Raw genomic sequence first — 23,739 nt, 5'->3', positions numbered from 1 at the left:
ACAAACATTCTGTTAGGTTAATATTATTATTACGCCTGCTATCGAAGCGGCAGATTTGATGTTGCGTGCATTGAACACATGCTAAGATTCAGTTACTAAACCAATATTGTTCTTCTGCTGGTTAGCTTCTGTTCACAAAATGACAGAACAAAGTATTCCCTTCAAAAGGAAAGAAAGTATATTGTTGATAACGTACTCAAATAATTACAAGAAATTCATATTACTTTCTTGTTAACCATATGCTTTATTGTCTTTACAAGTAAGTACACAGTCATTGAGCAGAGTGAATCACTCTAGTCAAGTACAAAATAAAACAAAGAAGATACAGACAAATTGTTGATCTACGAGTTATTCTCCTTGCTTTCTGTTCACTTCAAGCTTTAAAGTCTCATGGGAGACCGACCTCTGTATGTTACGTAAGAGATAATCCTAAAATTAAAAGTTGAAATTTGATTAAGATTATCTCGTCGTAACATACAGGGAGAGGGATTACATGCCCTCCCTCGGCCCAACCCGTTATGGTCGGATTCGGTTTCGAAGTGAACCCTCATCTTGAAAAGACTGACACTAAGTGGTGAATTAGACGATCTCATGTGATCCCTCTCCCTGTATATTACGACGGGACAATCTTAATCAAATTTCAACTTCTGCGAAGTCTCATTTAATTTTAGGATTTCATCTGAAAGTAGTTATGGGAATAAATGGTGAGACTTAATAACTAGATATGTGCTTAAAAATTGCATGTAAAACAAGCCTTTCAACAGTATCCACAGAGGTATTGGGGTGATGAGATCTTCACAACGATACTGCATTCTTCTTATTTCATGAAAACCCTGATCTCATTTGTTTGCCCTGTACATGCATAGCAAGGTAGTTGGTAGTTGGTTTTCGTAGAGTGCGGACGTGTTTTCGGCTGCTCTCCACTTTTCGTTGACCACACACTTTGTGTTTTTTACGTTGGCCTTTCAATAGTTTGTAGTTTGTTTAGTGTAGTTTTGGCTTTGTTTCGTGGTTTTTGTTATTCGTATGTGCGTGGCTTGCCACACCCCTAGCTGTCATGGCGGCTCGCCGTGACAGCAAAATCGTATTGTTGAGTTTTTCGGGGGAGGCTAAGGTCGTCCCCGGACAATTATTTTTCAGTTTTGCGCTCTGTTGGTTTAAAGGTCCCAGGAGAGGTTGACGCGCTTCAGCGTAAACCTCTCCGGGGTATGGATGCCTTTGATGTTCGGTTAACCTCGGAGGCTGCCCGCGTCCGAGGCGTCCATGTTTTGGAGGGAGTTGAGGGACTAAAGGTCACACCGTATGACAGTTCGGTGTGGGTGACAGTCCTCCATCTCCCTCTGGACATGTCTGAACAGGTTGTTGTGCGGACACTGGGGCTTTTTGGGAAAGTGACCGGCTACGAGGAGCCGGAATTCCTTGAATATAAAGGTGTCAAGACCGAAACTAGACGAGTTAGAAAGTCCGATATCCCCTCTACCCTGTGGGCTAATGGGCACAGGGCCCACATTGCATATCCGGGCCAGCCTCGCACTTGTTGGAGGTGTGGGCTGGAAGGGCATGAGGCCAGGTTGTGCCCGAACAAGCGGTGTAGCCGCTGTTTACAGGTTGGGCATACCCTGGCCGAGTGTAAATGGGATATCGTGTGTAACTCGTGTTGGAAAACGGGCCATATCGCCCGTTTATGCCCAGACCGCTCATACGCCGCGAGCGTGGCTGAAGCGGTCCCCGTTCCGGCCTGTGACAACTTATCACCTGATGCTCCGTTGATCGCCCCAGTGTCCGACACTAGCGCCCCGGTGGAGGATTTGTGCCCCCTTTCGTGTCCCACCTCGTCTGCCGAGACGGAGCTGAGGCGGAGCTGGACAAAACGGCGGAGATGGTACTAGCGGAGTGGCATGCGGGGCAGGATGCCGCTTGTACTGGTTCACCGGTAGCTACGCTGGCCATCGGTGATATTAGCCGGCCTGAAGGGACCCGTGTTGGGAAAACTTCGCAGGTAATGCGCAAGCCTGTCGTCTACTATCGGAACGGCGTACCCCGGATGAATTTTTAAGTGAGTTAGTTGTTAGGTGTGGGGTGGGGGTTTGTGTGGTCGTTACATAATATGGGTGGGGAGGGGTTCTGTTTGTGGTTTGGAGTTGGCTTTTTGGAGCTGGTTTGTAGAGCTTTATTGTTTTGGTTCTGTTAGCCTTTGGGTCCGTGTCCTTTTCACGTCACGTTAAACGCTACATTTTATACATTTTGTGGGTTAGTGAGAGAATTTCTGTTTGTGGGTTTTCAGTTGGGTTTTTGGTGGTTGTTAAACGGACTGGGATTGTTTTTGGTTTTGTTGACCTTTGGTCCGTGTCCGTTTCTTTGCACGTAAAAAGCACACAGCAAGCCATTGAGCTTGGTGCTCCTCCAGGGCAAACACTTAACTTAGTTTTGCTGTGTATTTCCTACGTTTGGTGGTCCGAATAAGGTGAGGGGAGTCTAAATTAGCCTCGAGTGACAGATCCCTCAAGGAGTCAGTAGCCCTTAGTGGGGTAAGGGCCCCAAATCTGGCAAAGAAGTAGCGATTCTCTGAGGAAATCAAGGCACTCTTCCTGAACGTTTGGAGGTACCCCATGAGAGCTTGGCAGTTCTGGGGTAGGATCAGAGGTACCTTCCTACCCATATTTCCTCTGGCAAAATTAACTGTGAAATCTGTGCACAACTTCTTTCCTAACGATGTCAGAGAATCTTTATGTTTTTCCACATCCGAGAATCCCCAATTCGATTGTAAGCTTCAACTCTGAAAATACAATAACAAAGAATACATATTGGTATAGTAGACATCAGCAAAAGAAAGTTCACTAATTCCAAACTGCCACAAATGTTGTAAAGTTAAAATCTAGAGACCTATATATTAGTGCTGCCTTTCTGGGACAAGTGGTAGAAAAGAAAACAGTGGATCCTATTAGAAAACTGTAAATTTTAACTGTTGTTTTGTGCCCTCTGCAGGTCATGTAGGTTGTACCCCTTTTCAAGTGTACTGAAAAAAAGCTGTTCCTGTGATTTGATGTTACATTTTTCAAAGATGAAAATGGAAATGCCACTTTTTCATACCATATAGATACATTGGTTCCAATGTAACAGTAATCTGCTACCTCAGTTGACACATGAAACAAAAGAACTTAACAACCATGATATATAATAAATGCAATTGTCACAGAAACAATTTTCTTGGTTAACTGCTAATTGCCAAGTGATCACTAGAAAGTGTATACACACAATTATCTTCAATATATGTAATGTATGTAGGAATGTTTTGTAGCAGAACGACAAGTTCCTTATCAATTAAAAATTCAGCTCACTTACCTCATTGTCATTGTCAGTATGTTGAACCAACATTGTATTAGCGAAACATTTTGAAGGAGGAAGAGAAAAGAAGAATTTTGAGCTTATTTCAACTTTCACTATAATAATCAATTCAATTGTACTTACTGAATTTGCTCGGTCTCCCCAGGCCGTCGTTTATTGAAAAAAAAATCAACTTCGTTAAAGCCAAGTTTTGCCCTCTCCTGTAGAGGGTGCTCCTCTCCTCCACAGTGACAAGATCTTTTAGGACAGTTGTTGACTTTACAATTTCTTAGTCCAAAAACGCAGAAAATTTTGGGCAATTCTTCCACCTTACTGTAACTTCCTTTGGCGAGGGTGGTACGTGCTGGTGAGGACACCCTGTCCGAACAGTCAGCTGCCATGAGTTTCTTTGGCTCCTTTAATTGCAAAGGCCTCCTTCACTTTGGCTAATTTTTGAAGGTCATGCCCTAATTTCAAGGCAGTTGAAGGATGTCTCACTCCATCACTTGTCAACAGTTGAGACTTTGCCAGCACACTGGAAGACTGCAGCAACGATATTTTCGTAGCTGGTGGGTTTTAACAAGTCCGACATATCCGCATCTGTGTTGGTGATAAGTCTAAAGGTGATAATCAGCCGTGCCACCTCCCTCAACTTTTGTGACACATAGTGTCTCCGCTTTTGGCTATCCATGCCAGAGCACCGTCTTGCCATATTGTCTTCTAGCTGCAGGAGCACGTTATCGTGCTGCAGGAGCAGGTTATCTCGGTACATTTTAGTTATGATTTTGTTGACTTCTGTAAATGAGGAAGCAGTGGTCTCATTTAAGATGTCCGCCTGTATGCGGACATCACTACTTCTAATTTGTGCAGCCTCTTGGTTTGACCCGACACAATAGGCTGCATGCCGTATCAAATCCTTAGTGATGTAGTATCCCAAACATGTAGTGCATCTGTGAGACGTTTCTACTTTCGGTCATCGTATCGGGATGAGTTCCCCCTTCTTCCTGTTTAACACAAATCTGTCGTAGGAGAAATTCCTCTTCTTCAGGATCAGCTCCATTTCTTCTCTTCTTTCTTTTGGACTACTTTTTCTGACACAGAATTCTAGCGACATGTATGTCATCCGTGAACTTACTTTTGTGTGTAACTTGTCGCAGAACAGACAAGCATTCCTTCTTGGACCACTACTTGAAGTCCTAACATAGATGCCTTCTTCCCTCTCATCTGAAGTACCGAAGGATAGAGCAAAGTGAAAGCTTTCAATTCCAAAAAATTATGACAACTACACATCTTTTTGCATTAAATCTTTCTATTATGCAGTGCTTGTATGTAGCTAAGTCCAGTAGATCCATGCCATTCCTTTGGCATCCATTGTCTTAAATGTAGTGCATCTAAATCTTTTAATGTACAGGCTAAAAGTGGATAAATTAAGGAATCATAATCATTACGGTTTTCATTACGTTATTGATATTAATGTTTATCGCAGCAATTAGAAACATACAATGACTTGTTTATGAATTCCACTTCATCCACAACAACACCTTCATTCCACGTCATCCACCTCACCACCATGGGATATAACATTTTGTTCTTTCAGTAGTTAGGGATACTCTCTTTTTGGTTGCAGTCTTTGACCCTGTTCTTCTGGTGTCTAGTGATCAATTTAACAACTGAGACTTGATAATACACCAAATTGTTTGGTTACAATGTAAATGCATTTGTGATTCATGTCTCCATATTGATCACCTGTCTTTCATTTAATTCCTTTAACATGATTTGTTTTGTTCTGTTTTCTTCTCCCACAAGTGTAGTCACATCACTGGCCTTTTGACCTATGCATGAGCCAAGGGCCAATATTTGCAACAGGCATACACCACTCCCCCCATTGAGCTTAATCTACAAAAATACACGTTGAACCATTAGCTGATTAACAGTACTTGGGTGAAACTAATGAGATGAACATACTAAACATATTTATTGCTCGATTTTGCAGTATTTATATATTTTGCTGCTTTAAAAATTTGTACAAGTGAATGTATTAAAGCTGAAGCAATGATATCAACATGTTGCTTCTAGGCATCATTACACTAGGTACAATTTTTCAAACATAAATGGAAATGCCACTTTTTCATACCATATAGAAACATTGATTCCAATGTAAGAGTAATCTGCTACCTCAGTTGACACATTAAACAAAAGAACTTAATGACCATGATATATGAATAATAAATGCAATTGTCACAGAAACAATTCTCTTGGTTAACTGCTAATTGCAAGTGATCACTAGAAAGTGCATACACACAATTATCTTTAATCTATGTAATGTATGTAGGAATGTTTTGTAGCAGAACGACAAGTTCCTTATTAATTAAAAATCCAGCTCACCTACCTCATTGTCATTGTCAGTATGTTGAACCAACATTGTATTAGCGAAACATTTTGAAGGAGGAATAGAAAAGAAGAATTCACTATCATAATCAATTCAATTGTACTTGCTGAATTTGCTCGGTCTCCCCAGGCCGTCGTTTATTGTAAAAATATCAACTTCGTTAAAGCCAAGTTTTGCCCTCTCCTGTAGAGGGTGCTCCTCTCCTCCACAGTGACAAGATCTTTTAGGACAGTTGTTGACTCTGCAATGTCTTCGTCCAAAAACGCATAAAATTTTAGCCAATTCTTCCACTTTACTGTACCTTCGTTTGGCGAGGGTGGTACGTGCTGGTGAGGACACCCTGTCCGAACAGTCAGCTGCCATGAGTTTAACAAGGTCATTATCCTCCTTCTCTTTCTTTTCTTTGGGTTCTTTAATAGCAAAGACCTCCTTCAAGGCAGTTGAAGGATGTCTCACTCCATCACTGTCAACAGTTCAGACTTTGCCAGCACACTGGAAGACTGCAGCAACGATATGTTCTTAGCTGGTGGGTTTTAAAAAGTCCGACATATCCGCATCTGTCTTCGTGATAATCAGCCGTGCCACCTCTCTCAACTTTAGTGACACATAGTGTCTCCGCTTTTGGCTATCCATGCCATATTGTCTTCTAGCTGCAGGAGCAGGTTATCGTGCTGCAGGAGCAGGTCATCTCGGTACATTTCAGTTATGATTATGTTGACTTCTGTAAATGAGGAAGCAGTGGTCTCATTTAAGATGTCCGCCTGTATTCGGACATCACTAATTCTAATTTGTGCAGCCTCTTGGTTTGACCCGACACAAAAATAGGCTGCAGCCGTCTCAAATCCTCAGTAATGTAGTATCCCAAACATGTTGGGCATGGAGAGTACATCCTGTGAGACGTTTCTACTTTCGGTCGTCGTACCGGGATGAGTTCCCCCTTTTTTTCTGTTGTGGGAGAAATTCCCCTTCTTCAGGAACAGCTCCATGTCTTCTCTTTTTTGTTTGGACTTCTTTTTCTGACACAGAATTCTAGCGACATCTATCTCATCCGCATGGCTCCTTAGAAGGTGGAGTTTTACGTTTGTGTGTACCTTGTCGCAGAACAGACAAGCATTCCTTCTTGGACCACTTCTTGAAGTCCTAACATATATGCCTTCTTCCCTTTAATCCCTTTAGTCCAGTAGATCCATTGTCTTAAATGTAGTGCATCTAAATCTTTTGATGTACAGGCTAAAAGTGGAAACATTACGGTCTTAATTATGAATTCCACTTCATCCACAACAACATCATGTTCTTTCAGTAGTTGGAGATAGTCTTTGACCCTATTCTTCTGGTGTCTAGTGATCAATTTAACAACTGAGACTTGATAGTACACCAATGTTTTTGTCTCTTGTCCCCTTGTTTGACAATATCCCATTCAAGCTTTAAGAATTCAGCTCTTCTAATGTTCTCTGTGATTTATGTCTCCATTGGATTCAGTGTAATTTATTTGCAAAATGTACTTTCAGTAATAGTGTTGTAACTTATATTCCCCCCTTGTTTGACAATACCACATTGAAACTTAAGAATTCAGCTCTTCTAATGTTCTCCATATTGATCACCTGTCTTTCATTTAACTCCTTTAACATGATTTGTTTTTTGTTCTGTTTTGTTCTCCCACAAGTGTTAATAACGTAGTCACATCACTGGCCTTTGACCTATGCATGAGACAAGGGCCAATAATTGTGTCCATTGGGACTCCCACTAAAAGAAAGTAAAAGTAATGCAGCTTGGATTGAGATCAAACTGATACACGTAATTTTCTTTCTCCCCAATCAAAATGTTGGGATGTGGTGTCCAACACCCCCCCCCCCCCCAACCTCTGATTCTTCCTCAAGCAGTAATCCGACCATAAGTGGACTCCCCTGAACTCATCTGAAAGAACCTGGACCTGAGATGAGTTTGAGGAAAGTCCAGTTCCAACACATCTACAGTCAGAGTCAGACACTACAGAAAATGGAGGTTGCTACTACCGCACTGCTACTAAATAGGTGACAACTTAGGTATTTTTTTTTTCATAAGAGAGTGTTCGGTAAAGAATAAAATCAACAATGAAACAGCAACTTGAAGGAATTATACGAATGCACACCTAACGATGATCACACAGTCACAGTCCCGATGCAAGGGGACTGGGGTTGAGAGCGGATCAGTCGTTTGATTTTCGTGCCCAGGTTCCTTTCTGGGAGACTTTTCCTTCAAAAAAGTATTTGGCTGAGTGCTGAAAGAGAACAGCAAGAGGACTTGTAAAATATTTGTATTTCAAACCAAGATTCTACAATTGAACTTTTTAATATGAAATATCACCCGTATGTAGCTAGCTCTTCTCAGGCATTCAGTGCATAGAGAGTAGTGTGCGGAAAATGCACTCAATACTGATTAAAATGGGAATGAAAAATGAAACAGATATTCAGAAGTAGCTTGTATGTATATTCAGTTGACTTTACAATTGATCAGCTTATTTCAGTATATAAACATATTTCATGAATTTGTATCTTGGTAATATTTACAGATATTCTATGTTACAACGCCAAGTTTCACATATTAAGCCTCCTGTCTTTTATCCCTTTCATTTATTAACATAGCTTCCTTGATTTCTTCCTTGGTGAAAGTCTCATTTTGGCCTGTAGAAATAAGATGTATTACTAACAGTGAATTGTTGAGAATTGCAAATCCAGTAACTTCTCTCATTGGTCATGATAAATTTGAGCTGTTTCCACAATTGATTCTTTCCAGTAGTCCAATAGAAAAAAAAACACACAAATGCATGCCAAGAGGAGTTACGAGGGGGTTGGGGGTTTCTTGCCATTTGAATGAAGTTAATCAGTGTCCCTAATATTGTTAGTGTGAAGTGCAATGTAACTGTAGCCGTCAAAAAAGACCGAGTCTTCTACGGAAGGTTGCTCTTTATTTATTCGTCTTCGTTTCTTTGTTTACCTTCATGAAAACTACAAATACAAATACAAATAATAATTATACAAACAACTACAAAGTGCACATTCGATCAAATACATATACAATTGGACAGGAAGAAGCCTTTAGGTCCGGGGTAAACTTATAACATTAAACCATAACATAAATTAACGTACCTGTTTGGACTCTTGCAAATATCGGCTCAGTTAAGGCGGGGGCAAAAATAAATTGTCTTAACAGCATAGCATGTATGGTCGGCCTTTCTGTACACTGACTTTGCAGTATGTCAGGAATATGCCCAGTGAGAGACGTCTGGGGTTCTTACACAAAACAATTTAAACTAACTATTGTGCGGTACTGTATTGTGAAGAATTCCGCATCTGGGAATATTTGCCATGCAAGATTGCACGAGATTGCTACCGAGCTTACAAATTATAAATACGAACAGGTTTAAATATCAATGAATATATTTTACGCATAGAAATTGTGAATCAACCTTTACATGCAATGTTAAATAGCATCAATCAAAAATGAAATTGTTGTTACTTAAATATGTGATTTTTTTTTTTCAATAGGTAAGAACCTCACAAATTGTAGTCTAACATGAAAGGAGGAAATGGGGTAGGTGGGTTTTTATGGACCAGCCATCAATTTCCATCATGTTGCAATTGTCTCAATGAAGATTTTACCATCAGCAACAACATGAGTACTCCCCCAAACTCTCATGCTGTGGGTGATGGCACTAGAATAATGAAATTTGTAACTTTTCTCTTTGCACTATTTGCTTGACTTCTAGTCTTCATTTCACTATTTCGGTCCCTTCTCATCAGAAGTGTGTTCATCTAAACATAGTATAGGCAATAGCAAAATTTGTGACAAAGTTGATAGAGATACATGAAAATATTTCATTTCTGGTTAGATAAACTTGCCTTTCAAAGATTATTTAATTTCATGAAGGGAGAGAGTGGGTTGTTCAAGTGGGTATGTTCAAGTGGTACTGTACATACCAAATTAAATTAAAATGAACAATACAAGAACAATTTCAAGAGATTAAAGTAATTCTCACCTCTATTGTGAAAATGTTCCCCTGATTCTTCATCAAATTGAGGATGATACTTTCCAGAAGATTCCGGCATATCCTTGAAGAAAACAGCAATTAAATTCTTTTATTCTTTCTAACTGCACCTTCCTAGTATGATTTTTTTTCAACAGTATATGCTGCAATGAAATCGAGTGGGTTTTGTTTACTTACATCCACCTGGTCATTGTTATGGTGACAAATGCATGCTCAGAACCGGGGAAAATAGTACGTTAAGAAATGTTCATGTGTAGCATGTATAGGAAATAGTTTTTGAGTAATTCTCTGTTGAATACATAATGCGGGAACAATTGCAACATCCATTCAGTTTTTCTTAATGCTGAAATCAACTTTCACAAGTTACAATCTACAGGTAGAACTTTCTCAAAAATGTTAGTTTAGTAACAACAAATAATCCCTAGACCACGTTTAGGTTTTAGTTGTGTTCACCCTCGACCACGGTGCTTGTTGTGTTTGTTCATTCTAGTTGGTTAAAACCTACAGTTATAGGTCACGTCAATTGAACCAACTAGATTCTAAAATGGATAGGATTCTACGCCCAGAACGTTTTGATTCGAACTCTGAAAATGCTGCTAAAGCATGGAAACACTGGTTTAAGACATTCGAAAATTTCATATCTGTTCTGACAGGAGAGCCTAACAAGCTATGTATACTTACTAACTTCGTTTCGCCTAAAGTATACGAATCGATAGCGGACTGTACTACATACGAGACAGCGATTAAAATCCTCGGCGACTTGTATGTTAAACCAAAGAACGAGATTTTCGCTCGCCATCTGTTAGCGACTAGACGTCAAGAACCTGGTGAGTCTTTGGATACATATTTGCAAGCTCTGAAAACTCTTGCTAATGATTGCAACTTTAAGTCAGTCACAGCAGAAGCATATCGCGATGAATACATTCGTGACTCTTTCATAAGTGGCTTACTTTCCCCTTCCATAAGACAAAGGCTCCTAGAAAACAAAACTCTTGATTTGCAAACAATGCATGATCAAGCTCGTGCACTCGAATCAGCACAAAAGAACTCAGAATCGTATACTCTTCATGGACCCCCTACACTGACACCCCAAAGTGCTGCAGTAAAAAGTGACATCAGACCTGAACCACTAATGGAAACTATTGATAGCGCATCCACAACTACTGCAAAGTGTTTCTTTTGTGGATATGCAAAGCACCCACGTTCACGATGCCCAGCAAGAGACGAGACATGTAACAAGTGTGATAAGAGAGGTCATTTTGCCAAGGTATGTCAATCCAAATCAAACTCAAAGACTTCAGCCTCCCTCTCCACCCTAGCCACTGCAATAAGTGCAGCAAGCCCACGCCCACGCCAAAGCCAGTGTACAAGTAACCATTAATGGCAGGCTAGCTGACTGCCTCGGCAGTACCGAAAGCTTTATTCACCCACAGCTCGCTAAAGCACTCTCTTTGGAACTGGCAGTCCTGGAGGCGGTCAAGTCTGACATTCGCCTTCAGGTTGAAGGCGATTTTCGCCGTTTATCTAGGGCTGCCTTTTTTGGACGGTGGTGTGCTGGGGAAGGGTGTTTTGTTTCGCTGCGTGCTGGTCGTCCTTTTGTAGTTTTTTAATATTTCAGTGGGGGATTGGGCGTTTTGTCTCTGCAGGTCGGTGAGCGTATGTACTTTTTTTGGCTCGCTTGACCTGAGGTTCGTTTGTAAGAATGGGATGGTTTGGTAGTGCCGTTTGGCCGTGACGTTTTGTATCCCGTATGACGGGTCACGTAAAAAGCACTCTCTTTGGAACTAAAACCTTCAGGGGTTTCAGTTAACATGGCCTCGTCCTCATTATCTGTCAAAACAAAAGGTGTTTGTTATGTGGACATTGTTCTCAACAGGCATTGCTATAAAAACGTGATCTTAGGAGTATTACCAGGATTGTGTGCGGATGTTATACTCGGTCAGGATTTCCAGCAAAAGCATTCAAGTGTCATCCTTAAGTATGGAGGGGATCTCCCTCCCCTAGTCCTATGCGGTTTAACAACCTTGAGAACAGAACCGCCGCAACTATTTGCTAACCTTAGTCCTGACATCCACCCAGTAGCTGCAAAATCTCGTCGCTACAGCTCAGATGACCAGAAATTTATAGCAGCTGAGACTCAACCCCTCTTACGCGAAGGAATCATTGAGAAAAGCAACTCTCCATGGAGAGCTCAAGTTGTGGTTACCAAAGACGAAAACCACAAGAAACGACTTGCCATCGATTACTCTGAAACAATTAATAGATTCACCCTCCAGGACAGTTACCCACTTCCACGAATAGATGAAACTGTGGATAAGATCGCTCAATATCAGGTATTTAGCACCATTGACCTGCGCAGCGCATATCACCAAGTACCACTCAAGGAAGATGATAAAAGCTACACAGCCTTTGAGTCAGATGGAAGCCTCTATCAGTTTACTCGAGTCCCCTTCGGTGTAACGAATGGGGTCCCATGCTTTCAAAGGATCATGGATTCTTTCATTGAGGAAGAAAAACTTACAGACACTTTTGCTTATTTGGATGACATCACCATTTGTGGTAGGGACCAGAAAAAGCATGATCATAACTTGCAAAGATTTTTAGAGGCTGCAAAGAGAAAGAATATTGTGTATAATGAGAACAAATGCACATTCTTCACCACCAAAATAAGTATCCTAGGTTATCTGGTGGAAAATGGTACAAAGCGCCCCGACCCCGAGCGTCTCCGTCCCCTTCGTGAACCCAAATCACCTGAAAACATGAAATCACTAAGACGCACACTTGGATTCTTTGCTTACTATTCTAAATGGATTCCAGACTATGCTCGAAAGATTCGTCCGTTAGCAACAGTCACAATGTTTCCAATATCAGATGAAGCGAATGAGACTTTTGAGAAATTAAAGAAGGAAATTGAGAATTCAGTGGTTGTTGCCATTGATGAGTCTCTCCCATTCCAGGTAGAAACGGACGCTTCAGAATTTGCAATAGCAGGAACTCTAAACCAAGCGGGTCGCCCAGTGGCTTTCTTTTCGCGCACCTTACAAGGCTCAGAGCGCCGTCACGCATCAGTTGAAAAGGAGGCACAAGCGATCATAGAAGCTGTGCGCCATTGGAGGCATTACCTTACTGGGAAACATTTTGTTCTTGTGACAGATCAAAAATCAGTCAAGTACATGTTTGACACTAGTCACAAAGGAAAGATCAAAAATGAGAAAATAATGCGTTGGCGGATGGAACTATCTTGCTATGTCTTTGATATAATCTATCGCCCTGGCAAAGAGAACATTCCCCCTGATACGCTTTCACGCTCAATCTGTTCTGCAACTATGGACACTGATATTCTGTATGATTTGCATAATGCTCTAAGTCACCCAGGAGTTGTCAGGATGTTTAATTTTGTTAGGTCAAAGAACCTTCCCTACTCTGTAGATGATGTAAAGAAAATGACAGCGTCTTGCCGTATCTGTGCAAAATGTAAACCTAGATTCTACAAACCACAGAAAGCTCACCTGATCAAGGCAACCCAGCCCTTTGAAAGGCTTAATATTGACTTCAAAGGCCCATTGCCAAGCACAAACAAAAACATTTACTTCCTTACCATTATTGATGAATTCTCGAGATTCCCGTTTGTGTTTCCTTGTTCTGATATGACTTCGTCCACTGTCATCCAATGCCTTTGCCACCTTTTCGCTTTATTTGGCATGCCGTCCTACATCCATTCAGATCGAGGATCAGCCTTCATGAGTAAGGAACTACGAGACTTTCTAACAAGCAAGGGTATTGCTAGTAGTAGAACTACTAGTTATAACCCACAAGGAAACGGTCAAGCAGAACGTTACAATGGCACCATATGGATAGCTATTACATTGGCACTCGAAGCACGCAGCTTGCCACCTAAGTACTGGCAAGAAGTCCTGCAAGATGCCCTTCATTCCATCAGATCTCTGTTGTCCACGGCAACAAATGTGACACCCCATGAAAGGTTTTTTTTCAGTTTCCCCCGGAAGTCTGCAACAGGGTGTTCAGTCCCTTCATGGCTTTGCAATCCAGGTCCTGCACTTCTTAAAAGGCATGTTCGGTTACATAAGACAGATCCTTTAGTGGATGAGGTCGAGGTCATCCAAGCAAACCCACAATATGCCCATGTTAGGCTGTCAGATGGGAGAGAGACAACTGTCTCTGTACGTCACCTAGCACCAATCGGGGAAGCTACCCCAAGACTGGAGAAAAGTACTGATCAAATTGAATCATCAATCGGGGACAATGGCACAGTAGAACTTGAGCAGAGCCAAGAGTTAATTGATAGTAATGAAGTGCCTTCTCTGAGAAGGTCTCGAAGGCCACCGGACAGGTTAGATCTGTGAGTCAGAGTTTGTGGATAGTTTGTGTTATACTGGACATTTAAAGAACACTTGTAGTTGTTTAGTTATTAGTTACATTAACTTTAGGACAATTGTTTAGTTAGGGGAGAATGTGATGTTATTAGTAGTATGCTCCCTGGACCACGTTTAGGTTTTAGTTGTGTTCACCCTCGACCACGGTGCTTGTTGTGTTTGTTCATTCTAGTTGGTTAAAACCTACAGTTATAGGTCACGTCAAAAGTTTCGGAGAATTGCCAATTAAATTTCAGTTATAACCGTCCGTGGTTGCCTTATGGTAAGCTTTTAAGTTAATGTTTCATGAATTCAGTTTGAAAGCCAAAAATAAATAACACATAATATCTTCAAGTGGTTACTGTAAGATCATGGTTCAGGTATATCATTGAGATATGTTATTGCCTTGGCTTTTCCAACATTTAAATCCCCCAATAAATTTCTTGTCAAGTTGTATATAATACCCTTCTTTACACAGAGGTGACCGCATCTTTTCTCAGAATGCACCCTTCCCCCCCCCCCCCTACTTGATGTTTATATTCGTACCTCGAGTCTTGTGCATTTTCGGTAGCTATCTTATCATTCTCAGCTCAGTGTTTTCACCATAATTTTAAGGCAGATGGGTAACAAAAAGTTAACCACCCAAGCGGACATCCACCAAAGGGGCAAACTCCTTCAATATAATCATTTTTGTACTGCATCCCCCGCCATTATGATTTGTTCTGTAAGAAACTTGATCACCAGGCCATAGCAAATTCATGCCCCTCTTTGGAGTAATGTCCAAGATCCTTCGTCAAGTAGTATTCAGTTAACGATCTCCTTCGTATACTGGGTAAGCTGGAATTTATGTTGAATATGATGTTTCTCCATACCTTATGAAATTTTAACACACCAGTAATTTTTTACTCAAGCAATTACAATTTCTCTTACCTTCTTTCTCCATGGTAAATCTGATTGCCCATGGTCGTATCGGAGTTCTTCGCCATGTTTCATGTCTGTTAGGGCAAACAAACAAAGACAGACTTTTCCTTCCAGTATTTGTTTCTTCATAACAGAATTGGCCCCTCTGCCTATCCCATCATTTACCATCTTCGCAACACAGGCTGTCTTTAGCATCAATACTGTACAATACTGTACAATAATTGTACAATAAATACTGTACAATAATTGTACAATAAATACTGTACAATACTGTACAACAACAATACTGTACAATACTGTACAACAACAATACTGTACAATAAATTGAAAGTGTAATTGGATTGGTAAAACAATTCAGAATGACTATGAAACCAAAGGAGCGGGACTGAACAACTAGAAAAGTGCCACAATGTATAGAGAGCTGCATAGACACACCACCCATTTATGCAAAAATTAATTTGACAGGTAAAATAGGAAAATGAATGTAACATTCTGGAGGAACTTGATTCAATTAATATCTTTTGTTTTTAATGAACATTGATGTACATTTGAAGTTGAAACTCTGTTGTCACTGCATACCTCTGACATCACACCTGTTTGCTTCAAGTCCATTTCTGGTGGAAAAATCAGTGTAATTCAAAAGTGATATCTCCCTCCATCAGACAAATCTTAGACTGGGTTTTTATTTGTAGAAATGTGCACCTAAACTTCTCAGGGAATTTAGGCTACTCCCTGAAAAATACTAGTGCATTTCACAAATTAGGAAGTAGTGCAAATTGGAACACTTGATGTTGAATATTTATTAAAAAAATATTCATGTTTTAAATTGTTATCTTTGATGTTCTGAATAGTCATGAAGAAAAATAAACACCAGAAAATGGGAAGCGAACATTTTAAAGGAGTTGAGAGATACATTTTACATAACTTTCTGTACACTTTCCCTCCAAATCAGCTACAAACATGCACCCTGTCAAGATTTCAAAAACTGCCTCAGCAGCAGCAGCACTTTCTGCCAGAAATGTCTTTAATCGGCAGAAAAAAAGGGTTAATATTTTGAATTTCCTTAAGTGGGACGTCAACTTAGGAAAAATTGAAATATAAACCATTTTTTCGGGCGATTTAAGATATGTGTGGTGGAAATTGCTGCTGCTGGGGCAGTTTTTATTGAAAGATGATTTTGAGGGATACTGTACAGGAAGTCTCTCAAGCAGGCGCGGCGGAACGGAAAAATTATTGGGGGGCTAATGTGTGGAGACTAAGCGGAGCGCCACCATCGGTTGGCGCGGAGCGTACAAGAAAATTTTGGGTTTTTTTTCAAACCCCCAGATGGCCGGAAACGGCACTTCCCGAGTGTTTTATGCTGCGAATACCTAGCCCTAAAATCTTCTCAGATTGCACGTAAAAGTCTGTAAAAACATTGTAATTTGTATATTCGATGGTGTTTTAAGAGAGTAGCTATTACTCGTAGTGTACTCGCAAAGACGTTTTTGAGTGTAGTAAGGGCAGTGGCGGACCTAGGGGTATTGGTCAGGGGGGGGCAAGAATGGTCTGTAGGGGCGCTTTCGACACTATCTAAGCGGAGCGCCACCGCAGGTTGGCGCGGAGCGTACAGAAAATTTTTGAGTAAAGTTACTCCCTAGATTGCAGGAAATGACCCTTTCCGGGCCTTGCTAATTTGCAGATAAACGGAGAATAAATAGGTGTCGTCGCCATTTTGTCGGAAAATTACACCAACAGAATATGACAAATGTCAATAGGTATATGAGAGCGCAATTAAATAGTCAATAATCGCGAATAAGTTAAAAGTAGTGAAAAGGGCGCCAGCAGTCCATTTGAGTCCGTCAGGAGGGGGAAGGGGATCCGCCCCCTGACTGTATATATGGACGCTCCGCCACTAAGTAAGGGGATGTTGGAGAACAGGCTGAAATGAGGCAAGTCATTGGCCTAAGACGAAGTTGTGTTACGCTTACCGGTACTCACACTCACTGCTTCCACTTTTCACGGGGCGTGAAGACGCGGTTGGGGTGACAATGTGGTCTATACCCAGGGGACGGGCCGAGGGACCAGGGTCCCCCAGCAATTACTAAAATTATTACACCTATATAGTATGCGTGTGCATCGGACAGATCGACAAGTATGCATTGAAAAATGGGCAGATGCACGTTTCGGAGCCTTGGTAAATATTGGGGGGCTTATCATGCATTTGCCCCCTCAACTTTTTCATTGGGGGGTGTCATGTCCGGTGGTGGCCGTAAACCGGTCATGATAATAATAACACGTGAAACAGTTGGTTGCCATTTACAAGTCTGTTTATTTCAACAATATAGGTGGCGCTATCCCAATATGGGAATTCGGCGGAACATAAAAATAAGACAATACAGTACACTCCTCCCCTTGTCAACAAGTAAAAAATTTAAGTCCTAAAAGTAACAACCTGTAATAAACATTATTTACAAATCAAGAATCTTCTTCGGTTTCCTCATTCTATCTGACCTTCTGAGTATGATTTGACTATCAACTGACTGTTTTGGAGAATCAGGTTTACCAGATTCCAACAAATGTGGTGAAGTTTTTTCCCTAACCTGACTCTCTGATGTGTCAGACTCATGATCTTCATCTGGCAACAACAGTCTGTCAAACATTTCTGAGTGAGTGGATTCCAAAGCTGTGGTGCCCTGAGATTCTTTCAAATCAGACTGTGTTTGAGCAGAAAATGACTTTGACCTTTAGATAACTTGGTACTCAGAGACGGTTTCAAAGAACTCAAACGTGTTCTCAGCTCACGCTTCAAAAACAACTTAGATGGTGTTTCTTTTGTTACCGAATGTGGAGTCACTCTATATGACAATAAGAACCGGTCTAATTTCTGATGTAAATTACCAGAATCATTTTGAGATTTCTTCATGGACTGCTTAAAAGTCTGAACAAAACGTTCAACTTCTCCATTTGATGCTGGATGTTTGACTGCTGATTTTATGTGTTCCACATTATTTTTCTTCAAAAACTCTTTGAACTCATGTGCCACAAATTGAGGACCATTATCAGACACTACAGTATGAGGTAGTCCATACTTACTGAACAATTTTCGCATAACTGTTATTGTTTTTTCAGCTGTAGTAGTTTTCATCGGTATGACTTCTGGCCATTTAGAGTGACTGTCTACGACAAGCAGAAACATAGATCCTAAAAATGGACCTGCGAAATCTACATGTATTCTTTGCCAAGGCTCTGTTGGCCATCTCCATGGGTTTACAGGCGCTTTGGGTGGCAAAGTTTGGTACTGTCGACAATCATCGCATGACCCTACTAACTCTTCTAGCTGTTGATCTAGTCTTGGCCAATAAACATGGTCCCTGGCTAGACTCTTCATCCTGACCATGCCAGGGTGACCTTCATGTAACTCCTTCAAAACATACTGCTGTAATGACTCGGGCACAACTACTCTAACCCCCCACAAAATACAACCACATTCAACTGTTAACTCGTTTCTTTTACGGTAGTACGGCTGAAATTTAACATTGACAGTCTCATTTGGCCATCCATTTCCTATGAAGTACTTGACTCTTGACAATACTTTATCTTTATCAGTTTCCTTCCTAAGTTTCTCACTACTTACAGGCAAACTGTTAACTTGGACCTCGTTGACCTTTGACCCTTCATCAGTCCATAACACTGTGAACTGATCGTTACTCTCCCCCCTTTTATTCTGGGTTTGCTGAGGCAATCTTGACAAACAGTCAGCATTTGCATTTTGTTTTGTTGTGCGATACTTTATATCATATTCATAACCTGCTAGCAATATGGCCCAACGCTGCAATCTAGATGCTGCCAGAACTGGTATTCCTCGCTTTGGACCTAGGAGGTATGTCAGTGGTTTATGGTCTGTCTCTAGGATGAAACGTTTGCCACATAAGTATTGGTGGAAATGCCGGACACCAAAAACTATTGCGAGAGCTTCTTTTTCCAGCTGTGAATAGTTTTGCTCTGCTTTTGTCAAGGTTCTAGATGCATACGCAATTGGTCGCTCCTCGCCCAGGATCTTATGTGAAATGACGGCGCCAATACCACGGGGACTAGCATCAACTGCTAATGTTACATCCTTATCAGGATCAAAATAGACAAGCACAGCCTCTGAGCTTAGGATTTCTTTCACTTTATCAAAAGCGTTTTGGCATTCCACTGTCCATTCAAACTTAGATTTGCTTTTGCTTTGCTCTATAGGACCTACTATGGTTGAAAGGTTTGGGATAAACTTTCTGTAATAGTTTATGAACCCTAGCAGTGACTGCACTTCATGCAGACTCTTTGGTTGTGGAGCAGACTTCAGTGATTCAACTTTACTTGGTGAAGGATGTAGCCCTACCTTGTCTACAACATGCCCCAAGTACTCAATTTGATCTTGAAACAACACACACTTTTCCCTTGTCAGTTTAACATTAAACTGATTCAGCCTTTCCACAACTGCTAATAGATTCCTTTTGTGTTCTTCATCATCTTTTCCAGTGATAATGATATCATCTAGGTAACAGCCTACACCCTCCAGCCCATTCAATATCTTATCCATACTCTGTTGAAATATGGCTGGGGCTGAGTTTACACCAAAAGGAAGCCTTGTGTATTGGAGTAACCCCAGGTGTGTATTAATGGTTACATACTTCCTTGATTGTTCATCGAGCTCTACCTGTTGGTATGCTGAAGTTAAATCTAACTTTGAGAACTTCTGCCCCCCATTCAACTTTGCATACAATTCCTCCGGCCTTGGGAGTGGGTACTCTGTGGTTTCTAATTCAGGATTAATTGTCACTTTGTAATCACCACAAAGCCTTATTTTGCCATCAGGTTTTTTTACAGGGACTACAGGGGCTGCCCATTCGGAATATTCCACTTTTTCCAGGATCCCCTCTTTTACCAATCTGTTAATCTCCTCTGTTACTTGTTCTTTAACTGCAAATGGGATTGGACGAGGTTTGAAAAATTTGGGTTTTGCTCCCTCTTTTACTGTAAGATGTGCATGCACCCCCTTTAATTTTCCAATCTCCTTATTGAATACCCCACTATTTGCAATATGCTCCTCAATGTTTTGCTTAGGAACATTTGGACTTTGTATTTTCTTTATGTTTTGCCAGTCCAAAGGCAATTCAAGTAGCCAATCCCTTCCCATTAAAGCTGGACCGTTTCCCTCTACAACATATATAGGTAACATTTGTTCATGTCCATTATAGTGAACTCTGACTTTACCTTTACCATGAACTGGAATTTTATCTCCTAGATAAGTTTTTAATACAACCTTTGTTGCATGCAGTTTAACTTTTGAGTTGAGTTTCTTAAAGAATGTCTCTTTTGGAATTAGTGTCACTCCTGCCCCAGTGTCCACTTCCATGGAAATTGGCACCCCTTCTATGTTGGCTTCCACTACGATTGGCTTCGCTGATCCCTTTACTAGATTCATCGCATGGATGTGTAATAACTCTTCTTCTAAGTCTTCCGAAGTATCCGACTCTCCTTCGGCAACAGCTTTAACGCGAGAACTTTTTCTCTCTTTCTTCTGTTTAGCTCTACACATCTTTCGTGTGTGACCCTTCTTCTGGCACTCGAAACACTCTTTATCTTTGTAATAACAATCTTCTGATTTGTGATTAAGTCCTCCACACCTATAACATTTTGCTTTATTTACATTCTGCTTCGTTTCCCGTTGTGGTGCTACTCGGTGAGCACTAGCACTGGTCTCGGAATTGCGGAATTCCTGGGATTCTTTCGCTGCTGATTCCATCACCTTTGCCAATTCTACAGCTTTTATGAACGTTAATGTTTTTTGTGTTAGAAGCCGTTTTTGTGTACTCTCACTCATCAATCCGCACACGAACCGGTCTCGCAAAGAGTCATCCAAATTTGTGCCGAACTGACACCTCTCTGCTAGCTTTCTTAGTTCTGCTACAAATGTTGCAATGTTTTCATTTTCATATTGTGCTCGCTTGTGAAAACGAAATCGTTCTACGATTAATAATGGTTCTGGTGACAGGTGATCTTGCAGTGTTTTTACAATCTGGGTGAACGTTTTAGTTGCTGGCTTTTCCGGAGCCATCAAGTTTCTCAGTAAAGTATAGGTTTTACTACCCATTAAACTTAGCAATGCTGGCGTTTTCTTACTTTCTGGAATGTCATTAGCTGCAAAATACAGCTCTACCCGTTCCACATAGGTAGGCCAGTCTTCTACATTTTCATTAAATGTTTCGATTGTTCCAATATTGGTCGCCATGTTATCTGTAACCAATACTATGTTTTTTCGTGTAGAAATGTATAGTCCTATCCTTACCACTTTATCATTGACGTTTATGTTAGGCAGTCTTTACTGCACTCCTAAACCGGGGATAATAATGTCGCGTTTACCCTTCTACCGTTCACGTCCGGATCGGAAATTCATTAATACTAACCGATGTCCTAAACTTCATAGATCCCATCCTCGTTCGCCATCTGTCATGTCCGGTGGTGGCCGTAAACCGGTCATGATAATAATAACACGTGAAACAGTTGGTTGCCATTTACAAGTCTGTTTATTTCAACAATATAGGTGGCGCTATCCCAATATGGGAATTCGGCGGAACATAAAAATAAGACAATACAGTACAGTACGGTTCCGCCGCCACTGCTCTCAAGTACCTATCCTCCTTTAACTTACCATTCTACAGTTCCACCATTCTCATAAAAGTAAGTACTTGAAGGTCTTGCCATATTTCTTGGTTCTAGCTCTTTTGGATGCCTCCTCAGGAGAAATTATTTCTCCTCTATATTCTAGTAGGAAATAACTTTGCCTGAATTGCTTTGTTGCAAACACCCCGCTCTTCTGATACAGGGAAAGAAAATAGAAAATTCTGTGATGTTACGTTCAATGTGGTTTTTACGTCACCCGCCATGCGGGATCCTAAACGACACGGCCAAACGGCACTACCCAACCAACCCAATCTGACAAACAAAGTCAAGCAAGCCAAAAAAGTAAATACGCCCACCGACCTGCAGAGACATACCCCCAACCATGCACCCACCCACTCAAACAATTAAAAAAACACACAAGGACGACCAGCACTTAGCGAAACGAAACACCCCTCCCCAGCACACCAGCGTCCAAAAAAGGCAGCCCAGATAGACGGCGAAAATCGCCTTCAACCTGAAGGCGAATGTCACACTTCACCGCCTCCAGGACTGCCTGCCAACTGGCAGATTTCCCCTAAAAACCACATCACATCTATTCCTCCAAACAAGTTTTTTTCACAATAGAACATACCAAAATAATACGGTGCAACACAGCAACCGAACAAACTCGAGGATCCACCCCATATAAAACAAAATCCTGTCCTACCGACTATGAACGGTCTCCCGTTACACGGTCGGTCCAGGTCTGGAACCACTCCCATAAGTTTAAAACAAAGGAACAATGCCAAAAAACATGAGCAGTACTCTCTAAGCTGTCACAGCCGGTCCTAGGGCACAGTCCATCACCCAATCGCCAATGAGGGGGGGGGGGGGGGAATTCCGCGAGACCGAAAGTAAAAAAGGTCCGCGAGACCGAAATTAAAAAAAGGTCCGAGACACCGAAATTTAAAAAAGGTCCGCGAGACCGAAACTATTACTACGCCCCACGACATCGATGTAGCCAGGGATTTAAAGCGGGACACATTTTGAGATTGATATGGGGGGGGGGGGGGCTCTGTTGAGATTTTTTTTGAACAATTAAAGGTCCTTATATAGATGCGATCTGGTGCAATGTTTTGCCAGTTTCATCATGATCATATTATCAGCAGATTTTGTTTCCTGTTTGAATTCTCTTACATGTTCTTTTACATATTATATCAGAAAGACAAACATAGTTCTCTTTTATAATTTCTCCAGTAGGATGACTCTTGTTTATTGTCCAATGTCTGGACTTTAAAGCAGCATTTTGCGTCTTTTTGTTTAATTTTTTTCTCAACCTCACTGAATCCACGATGCCATAACGGCATACATAACTAGCTTATCTATTCAAATCTTACTTCAAATGGTGGCATAAAAGTCGAAAAATGTAACTTTCAACTGTTTTGTTTTTCTCGAAGATATTTTTTCGTTGGGATCCAAATAAACCTCGCCCATAATATGAATATTTAAAAGCTACGAACGTCATTGGCCAATGCGTAATACAACACTATGCTTGATTTGTGTATGATTGACTATGGCAGTTGTTCCAGGGAGTCCAGCTCGGTTGTTCCAAGTTACTAACTCGACGTTCATTGCCAACAGCCTATTGTTGATAGTTGTTAACATTGGCGGCGATATCATCGACATTTTAAGGGGGACGAGCAAACCCGAATCTGATTAATATTCTCAACATGCGAAAAATGTTGATCGGCGTCCTGGGTAGAGTAGTGGTGTATACAGGGTCTTGAGACATGGTGGGGGTGGGTGGGTAGGTGGGGGACTCCGGTAGTCTACGGAAGAATTTCACTTTAGGAAGGGGGCATGACGTTCTTTGCCCAAAATTTCCAAAACCTTGCCGGAAAAATGTGAGCCTCACCATAGGTTGACGCTACGGGTATTAAAAAAACAAAAAAAAAACAATACCTGTCACATTGCCGAAAACCAGAAGCATTTGTTTGTGTTTGTGCTACAAAATGTACAAATGTTCGGAAGTTAAATTATTTTAACATTTATTATGAGGAAATTGTGTCAACTGCTACGGG

The 23,739-nt window shown here is 41.1% G+C and overlaps 1 protein-coding gene and 1 long non-coding RNA gene across 5 annotated transcripts in view; one reads left to right on the top strand and one right to left on the bottom strand.

Moving 5' to 3' along the window:
* Window positions 1-23,739, bottom strand: part of LOC139954995 (uncharacterized) — a 341,522-nt gene that overhangs the window by 196,130 nt on the left and 121,653 nt on the right. The window lies entirely within an intron of this gene.
* LOC139954994 (uncharacterized) overlaps window positions 1-23,739 on the top strand; it is a 72,855-nt gene that overhangs the window by 11,871 nt on the left and 37,245 nt on the right. The window lies entirely within an intron of this gene.

The sequence above is a fragment of the Apostichopus japonicus genome, chromosome 17 (assembly GCF_037975245.1).
Source record: "Apostichopus japonicus isolate 1M-3 chromosome 17, ASM3797524v1, whole genome shotgun sequence".
Taxonomy (NCBI): domain Eukaryota; kingdom Metazoa; phylum Echinodermata; class Holothuroidea; order Aspidochirotida; family Stichopodidae; genus Apostichopus; species Apostichopus japonicus.
The sequence above is the reverse complement of the archived record's forward strand: the minus strand, read 5'-3'. Positions and strand labels throughout refer to the sequence as shown.